General features: G+C 46.4%; 9 non-coding genes across 9 annotated transcripts; all 9 read right to left on the bottom strand.

Annotated features, from left to right (window-relative positions):
• Window positions 1–201: 201 nt before the first annotated feature.
• On the bottom strand, window positions 202–274 carry Trnae-cuc (transfer RNA glutamic acid (anticodon CUC)). Its single transcript has one exon. It is a non-coding gene; the product is annotated as a tRNA-Glu (tRNA).
• Window positions 275–551: 277 nt separating this feature from the next.
• On the bottom strand, window positions 552–624 carry Trnav-cac (transfer RNA valine (anticodon CAC)). The gene has a single exon. It is a non-coding gene; the product is annotated as a tRNA-Val (tRNA).
• An 80-nt stretch (window positions 625–704) lies between these two features.
• On the bottom strand, window positions 705–777 carry Trnam-cau (transfer RNA methionine (anticodon CAU)). The gene has a single exon. It is a non-coding gene; the product is annotated as a tRNA-Met (tRNA).
• An 80-nt stretch (window positions 778–857) lies between these two features.
• Trnam-cau (transfer RNA methionine (anticodon CAU)) lies at window positions 858–930 on the bottom strand. Its single transcript has one exon. It is a non-coding gene; the product is annotated as a tRNA-Met (tRNA).
• Window positions 931–1,010: 80 nt separating this feature from the next.
• Window positions 1,011–1,083, bottom strand: Trnav-cac (transfer RNA valine (anticodon CAC)). Its single transcript has one exon. It is a non-coding gene; the product is annotated as a tRNA-Val (tRNA).
• Window positions 1,084–1,163: 80 nt separating this feature from the next.
• On the bottom strand, window positions 1,164–1,236 carry Trnae-cuc (transfer RNA glutamic acid (anticodon CUC)). Its single transcript has one exon. It is a non-coding gene; the product is annotated as a tRNA-Glu (tRNA).
• Window positions 1,237–6,497: 5,261 nt separating this feature from the next.
• On the bottom strand, window positions 6,498–6,570 carry Trnav-cac (transfer RNA valine (anticodon CAC)). Its single transcript has one exon. It is a non-coding gene; the product is annotated as a tRNA-Val (tRNA).
• Window positions 6,571–6,650: 80 nt separating this feature from the next.
• Trnav-cac (transfer RNA valine (anticodon CAC)) lies at window positions 6,651–6,723 on the bottom strand. The gene has a single exon. It is a non-coding gene; the product is annotated as a tRNA-Val (tRNA).
• An 80-nt stretch (window positions 6,724–6,803) lies between these two features.
• Window positions 6,804–6,875, bottom strand: Trnav-cac (transfer RNA valine (anticodon CAC)). Its single transcript has one exon. It is a non-coding gene; the product is annotated as a tRNA-Val (tRNA).
• Between the last annotated feature and the right edge of the window lie 1,276 nt (window positions 6,876–8,151).

Genomic DNA, 8,151 nt, shown 5'->3' with positions numbered 1-8,151 from the left:
GTAAGGGTTATCAGAAGACCTGATTCCGCGGCCATTGGCCGCTGTATCCGCTCCGAGGGAGCACATGCTTACACAACCGCTCGCTTCGGAAGCCGGAAGGGGAATGCTACACCACAGGAACCAAGCACGAAGTTGAGTATTTCGCTCCCCCTTTTCTTCTGCACGTATACGATCGCAATAGAAATAAAAATGAAAAAGCTTTGTTCCCGCCCGGGATCTAACCGGGGACCTTGCGCGTGAGAGGCGCACGTGATAACCACTACACCACGGGAACCGAGCACGGAGTAGAGTTGAAGCATAACTGGGAGCCGGCCTAGTTGGAACAGATTCATTTTCTTAAATTTTTGTGCGCAAACAAACAGGGACGAAGAAAAGGAGACACAAGGACGAGTTAGAAAGCGCACAAGTGTTGTTAGAAAGCGCTCGTCCTTGTGTCTCCTTTTCTTCGTCCCTGTTTGTTTGCGCTCAAAAGTTTAAGAAATCGGAGTAGTGTATTTCGCTCCCCCTTCTGCGCGTATACGATCGCAGTAGAAATAAAAATGAAAAAGCTTTGTTCGCGCCCAGGATCGAACCGGGGACCTTGCGCGTGTGAGGCGCACGTGATAACCACTACACCACGGGAACCGAACACGGAGTAGAGCATTTCGCTCCCCCTTTTGTTCTGCGCGTATACGATCGCAATAGAAATAAAAATGAAAAAGCTTTGTTCCCGCCCGGGATCGAACCGGGGACCTTGCGCGTATGAGGCGCACGTGATAACCACTACACCACGGGAACCGAGCACGGAGTAGAATATTTCGCTCCCCTTTTTGTTCTGCGCGTATACGATCGCAGTAGAAATAAAAATGAAAGAGCTTTGTTCCCGCCCGGGTTCGAACCGGGGACCCTGCGCGTATGAGGCGCACGTGATAACCACTACACCACGGGAACCGAGCACGGAGTAGAATATTTCGCTCCCCCTTTTGCTCTGCGCGTATACGACCGCAATAGAAATAAAAATGAAAAAGCTTTGTTCCCGCCCGGGATCGAACCGGGGACCTTGCGCGTGTGAGGCGCACGTGATAACCACTACACCACGGGAACCGAACACGGGGTAGAGTATTTCGCTCCCCCTTTTGTTCTGCGCGTATACGATCACAATAGAAATAAAAATGAAAAAGCCATGTTCCCGCCCGGGATCGAACCGGGGACCTTGCGCGTGAGAGGCGCACGTGATAACCACTACACCACGGGAACCGAGCACGGAGTAGAGTTGAAGCATAACTACGAGTCGGCCTAGTTGGAACACATTCATTTTCTTACATTTTTGTGCGCAAACAAACAGGGACGAAGAAAAGGAGACACAAGGACGAGAGGAGGATTCCACTTCCGGCCGCGAAAGCGTACGGACGTGTTTTTCATGTGCTCCAACGGGGCGGTGCTAGCGGCCCAGCTTAGCCACGGAAACAGGGACGACATGGAAGACAACCAGGACTACCAAGTGTTGCTGCCTCATCTGCCAAAAGGTCGGATTGTTTTGAAAACGCTTTTTTTGCACGGTGACCCACGAGCAAGGCCGTACATGGTTGAAGACTACCGGGATGCCCTTGGAATTGCTGCCTGAGGAGCATTTCAAATGAATCATGTGTGGGCTGTTACGTTCAAGAGTCATGAAAGTATGAAGAAGTTGTTGACGACTGGGAATATTACTGTGAAAGGCAGAAAGTGTCTGGTAGTAGACCCGAATAACCAAGATGTCCGAGTGAAAATCCACTGGGTCCTTCCTAATGTGACGAACGACGACATTCGTATGGCTTTCGAGCCATACGGCGAGGTGATGGAAGCGACAAAGGAGCGATGGCGTGTCCTCGGAATTTCGGAAAAGGCTACGACAACGCGCGTGCTGAACCTTAGGCTAAAGGCCGGAGTCACAATTGAAGACATCCCTTATCAAGTACGTGTCGCCGGTGAGCCTGCCCTCGTAGTTATTCCTGGCAAGGCACCGCTCTGCTTTCGCTGCCAAGGAAAAGGGCATATCCGCCGCGACTGCCGAATCCCCCGATGTTCACGGTGCCGCCGGTTCGGCCATGACGAAACCCAGTTCGTACCCACGTACGCGAACATAACGGGCCCCAGAAAGGACGCTGACGTATCGGACAACATCATGGATGAGGCTGAAGCTGAAGAAGTAGCAGTGACGGTGACGGTGAAACAAAAAGCGGTGGAAACGCCCCCGGCAGTGATACATCAACGTGAGTCAACAACTAGTGAAAGGAAAGAGCTGTAAGAAAATGCGACAAGACCAAATAGTGAAGACGTGCACAACGAAATGGCCGAAAAGTGTTTACCGCAGAGGAAACCGTCAAGTGAACCTCAGGACACACCGCCAAATGAAACGTCGACAGTGCAGTGTGAAACGATGCATGGCGTTGTAGAGGCGTCGACAAAGCGTATGCACAGCGACAGTGTTGGTGAACCAGACCATCTCGATCATGCAGATGACGGGGGGCCGCCAATGAAAACGGCTTTGACGCGACGAACGTCGTTGAAGCCGAAACCGAACATTCTTTCTGTTAGACGCCCGCTGGAGAAACCGCCGGAATAAAGGCGGGGTCTCGCTACCCCTTGCTAAGTAAGCAACATGGGACAGCCAAAGCGACAACGCATGGACGATGCTGTCCCGTCCAGTCACCGAACTTCGGTTGACAAGGCAGGCAACAGACAGCGAGTTCATCCCGACCAACCACGGCCGCAACTCAGTGAAGGCTCTAATGCACCCTTGCTCCCTGAGGTAAACACTGCGCGATCCTTCAGCTCTTCGCAACTTAAAGACGAAAGGCTCGGTCTTGCCTTGCGTGTTGCCACTGTAAATGTACGAGAATTGGCGACCAAGAAACGACAAAATCAACTTAACCGACTTTTTCTGGAAAATAACTTATACATAGTAGCCGTGCAAGAAACAAAGATTGAAAGTGAGGAGCAGACGGATCGCATAGTGGAAACTTTTCGAACGCATTTGAATGTTTGTGTTAGCCACGCAGTAGGCACATCCGGCGGTTGTGCAATTTACATAAGGAATAACGTAAACATCGAAGGCGAAAAAGTTGTTGCGTCGGAGGCGGGACGATTGCTTGTTCTTGACTTTTCGTATTGTGCAAGGGAATGGCGTGCTATCTGTATATACGCACCAAACACCGATTATGAGCGCGTTGTGTTGTTTGAAGAGTTAGAAAAATTTTTGAAATGCGAAAAATGTTTAATTATGTTTGACGACTTTAATTGTGTGTGTTTCGCTGAAGATCGAGCCAAAAGCAACCCTGTACGAGATAAAAGTTCACGGTTGCTTGTTTCACTGCTTCAGGAATATTATTTAGAGGATCTTGGATATTTATTGTAAAGAGGAAGCCGCCCTACCTACACCCATTATCAATGCGGAAGCTGTGCTAGGCTGGATAGGATATATGTTACAGTCGACCTTGCCAGAGATTGTGACCACTACGAAGTGAAACATGTGTCATTTAGCGACCATAGCCTTGTAATGGCTACACTACGAACCAACTTGAGAAAAAGCCGTTTTAATTGGGCTTTATGGAAATTCAATGTGAAACTTTTACATGACGAAAAATTTATGGAGTGTGTAACAAGAAGAATTGAACAAATGGCATCCACGGTATCACATGTTTGGGCAGCTGAGTGGGAAAACTTTAAGAACGCAGTCAAGATGATTGCGATTGAAAGGGGAAGCATTAATAGTCAAATGCAAAAGACTAATGAAAAGGAACTCCAGTGCCAACTTGATTTTCTTATGTGCATGGAAAGCAGCAATCGCGGCATGTACATAAAAGCAATTGGTGAAGTAAAAAACAAACTAGAAGTAATTGCAACGGAAAAGTACAGGGCCACAGTGATAAGGGCGCGAGCTGAGAAGATGTGGCTTGGTGAAACGCCCAACAAGCGAGCGATGTCCGATGAAAGAAAATATGCGGCTCAAAATGAAATACGACAGATCCTCTATTGCAATGAAGTGACATCAGACAGGAGTAAAATTGAGCAAGCATTTGTTGAGCATTACAGCGAATTATTTGCGAATAACAAGGACGGGAAAACTGGGCTAAGAACCGAGGTTATTAACTTAATACCCAGGCTTTATGAAGAAGTTAACACGCGATTAGAACAGCGAATAAGTATAGATGAAGTGAGAAGTGCCATTAAAGAATTGGCTCCAGGAAAAACACCCGGACCAGATGGAATAGGCGCAGCTTTTTACAAAATGTTCATCGAGGAAATCAGCCCCATTTTGCATAAGGTAATTCAAAACGCTTATGAGGAAAAATTGTTACCGCCTTCCTTTCGCGCTGCTCATATGGTTTTAATGCCTAAAATGGATGATCCTGCGAAACGTTTATCAGTAGGGGCCTATCGCCCAATAACTCTTACAAATGTTGACTATAAAATCTACACAAAAATTTTGGCTAAACGTCTGCAAAGCGTTATTATGCTTCTCGTTGGACCGCACCAGACATGTGGAATAAAAGGGCGTTCGATATGTACAAATGTGCATGTAGCCCGCAGTGTTCTCGAATGCTGTGATGCTATATCTGGACGAGTTGCAATGTTACAACTCGATCTCGCTAAGGCTTTGTTATCGCCTTCCACATCGAACATCGTGTCACACACGATGTTCTTTTTTCTGTGTTTCAGCATGCCAATGTTGGCAAAGTGTTATCAGAAGCTTTAAAGATGGCTTATAGTGATTGTACTGTGCGCATTATAGTTAACAAGAACCTCACCCAGAATATTGACGTCCGGTCATCTATAAAGCAAGTATGTGCGTTGTCATCACTGCTCTTCGCTCTTTACCTTGAACCCTTCTGCCTTAGTCTTATTAATAACGAAAAGGTACATGGTTTCAGGCTTCAGACGCATCACGTGAAAATCCTTGCCTACGCTGATGACGTAGGTGTTTTTTGCACTGACCGCAAAAGCGTAGAAGAAGCCATTAGCGTCACCAAAGATTTTTGTAAACAGACAGGCTGCGCGATAAACTGGGAGAGAAAGTATCGGTTTCTGGCACGGAACATGGGACATTAAACCAGAAAAATTTGCGAGCCTTACGTGGGCAAGAGGTCCGTCTACGTATTTAGGCGTTCCTCTTGAGCATTATAACCAAACAACAGACTACTGGGATGACCTGACGCCAAGGGTGAAGGAGAAAGTTGGAGGATGGCAAGGCCGTGAATTATCGATGTTTGCTCGGGCCAGTGCGTGCAATGTGTTTTTGATTGCCAAAGTGTGGTATGTGCTGCAATTTTTATCAATGTCACGCGTCCATGTGCAAAAAGTGCACCGAATATTTGCGGTGTTCATTGGGGGCTCCAGTTGGGAGAGAGTTAGCCGAACTAATCTATTTCGCTCAGTGAAAGACGGAGGCCTGGGCCTTTCGCATCTGATCATCCGGCAGATTGTGTCGCGTTTTATGTTCACGCGGGACCAGAGAGACCCATTTTTGAGAGAAATTATACAAATGCGCTTGAAAATGTATTGCCTGAATTTGTTGTGTCTAGTGCGACTACATTTGATTGTGGCGTAAAAGGTTACTTCAGAGAATTAGTGGCGACATTTAGGATACTTAAAACACGCTTCTCTTTCGAGTACCTAAGCCTTGTACCGAGAAAGAAGCTGTATAAAGATTAATTTGGTGTGATGATGCCAGTCCCATTATACAGATCCCTAAACAATAGAGGCCCAGGGCAGGGTGTTTTAAAGAGAGTTAGAAGAATGACTGTTCAAGGAGCTGTTAAAACGTTCTTTTTCAAATTACACACAAACACACTCCCGGTAAAAACATGGCTAGATGAGAAAGGAATATTTGTACCTTGGACGACCAACTGCCTCTTGTGTAAGAAACCCGAAACCATCGAGCACACGTTTATTGATTGTTGGGATCCAGTATTTTTTTGAGATGTGTTGCAACGAACCCTGAAGAAAGAGTTACCGATAACACCATATGGAATTCGATATCTTTCAGTACACATTGAAAATAACGTTCCTTATGACGTGATTATGATACTGGGCCGTCATAGCCTTTGGGTGACAAGAATGGCAGTTAGGCAGGCAGACCCCAAAATAAAGTCAACCAGAGAAAACTTTATAGAGAACGTAACCTACATGCACGAGGTCTATAGCTCTTTAGCCGAGCCTCCAGATTGGCTTTCGGTACTTGATGACTTGGCAAAAATCAAGATATTTTAGTCTACCACACTGGTCAAGCAGACCAAAGTGATTTTTATCTATGTACTTGCTTTCTATTTGAATAAAAGTTCTAAACAAAAAGAGAGACACAATTGGACGAGTTAGAAAGCGCACAAGTGTTGTTAGAAAACGCTCGTCCTTGTGTCTCCTTTTCTTCTTCCCTGTTTGTTTGCGCTCAAAAATTTAAGAAAACGGAGTAGTGTATTTCGTTCCCCCTTTTCTTCTGCGCGTATACGATCGCAATAGAAAATAAAATGAAAAAGCTTTGTTCTCGCCCGGGATCGAACCGGGTACCTTGCGCGTGTGAGGCGCACGTGATAACCACTACACCACGGGAACCGAGCATAGTGTATAGTATTTCGCTCCCCCTTTTCTTCTGCGCTTATACGATCGCAATAGAAAATAAAATGAAAAAGCTTTGTTCCCGCCCGGGATCGAACCGAGGACCTTGCGCGTGTGAGGCGCACGTGATAACCTCTACACCACGGGAACCGAGCATGGTGTATAGTATTTCGCTCCCCCTTTTCTTCTGCGCGTATACGATCGCAATAGAAAATAAAATGAAAAAGCTTTGTTCCCGCCCGGGTTCGAACCGGGACCTTGCGCGTGTGAGGCGCACGGGATAACCACAACACCACGGGAACCGAGCATGGAGTAGAGTATTTCGCTCCCCCTTTTCTTCTGCGCGTATACGATCGCAATAGAAATAAAAATGAAAAAGCTTTGTTCCCGCCCGGGATCGAACCGGGGACCTTGCGCGTGTGAGGCGCACGTGATAACCACTTTTTTTATTGCCTTTTGCAAAATACAGACAAAATTTCGACACTTCACAATTGGTAAAAGTGCCCACCAGTCTTTGGTGTGCACGAGATTAAAACCGCCTAATGTTCGCAAGCTCGTTTAACACATTAATCCATTCTGGCTTTTCGTTTTGCGCATCGAACACTTCTTTTATGTAACAGACACTTTCAATAAAATATTCACGAGTACTTCGAACATTTATGTCAGCGTGTCTAACAGCCATTCGGGTGCGCCACAGGCTGTGCAACCTTAATAACATAAACATGTCGTATGGCACTCCTCCTTCATGTTGCGTTGGGAGAAAACGGATGCCATAGGGTGTTATGGGCAAGTCTTTCTTTATAGTTCACTGCATGACGTCCCAGTGGAAAACGGCATCCAGGCAGTCTATGAATACGTGTTCAATTGTCTCTTCCTTGTGGCATAGTAAACAATCCACAGACCAGGGGATAAAAATACCTCTTTCCTGAAGCCACGGTTTTACAGGTAGTGTATTGGAATGCAGCTGAAAAAAGAAAGACTTTGCCGATGGCCTGACACGCATACTTTTTACCCTTTTTAGGACGTTTCTCTCACTCCCCACTCTGAACATCGATCTATACAGCGGCACTGGCAATACCACGTCAATTAGATCTTTATAGAGACGTTTTTTGGGAACGTGGCTGAGGTACTCCATTGAGAAGCGCACCTTCAGAAACCGGAATGCCCATATCACTTCTTTCAAAAATCCACTCATAGGGCCACTGTTAACACTGCTAGATACAATGAATTCAGGAAGGGCCGTACCTAGTCTCAGTTGCATCACTCTAACCAGGAAAGGGTCTTTTTGGTCTCTTAAAAAGGCAAAACGACAAACTATCTGCTTAAAGAACAGATGCGCCAGTCCAAGCCCCCCTATTTTGACAGATCGAAATAAGTTTGTTCGACTCGTTCGCTCCCAATTGGATCCCCATACGTACACTGCCAGCACCCGATGCAAACGTTGCACATGAACTCTAGTAATACACAATATTTGCAATACATAGCACACGTTGGCAACGGCAAACAGGTTGCAGACCATCGCGCGGGAAAACATCGAAAGACTACGACCACCCCATTTAACTGCTTTTCTCGCACCTT

Source organism: Dermacentor silvarum, chromosome 1, assembly GCF_013339745.2.
Source record: "Dermacentor silvarum isolate Dsil-2018 chromosome 1, BIME_Dsil_1.4, whole genome shotgun sequence".
NCBI lineage: Eukaryota > Metazoa > Arthropoda > Arachnida > Ixodida > Ixodidae > Dermacentor > Dermacentor silvarum.
Note: the sequence above shows the minus strand (reverse complement) of the source record. Positions and strands in the feature narration are given on the sequence as shown.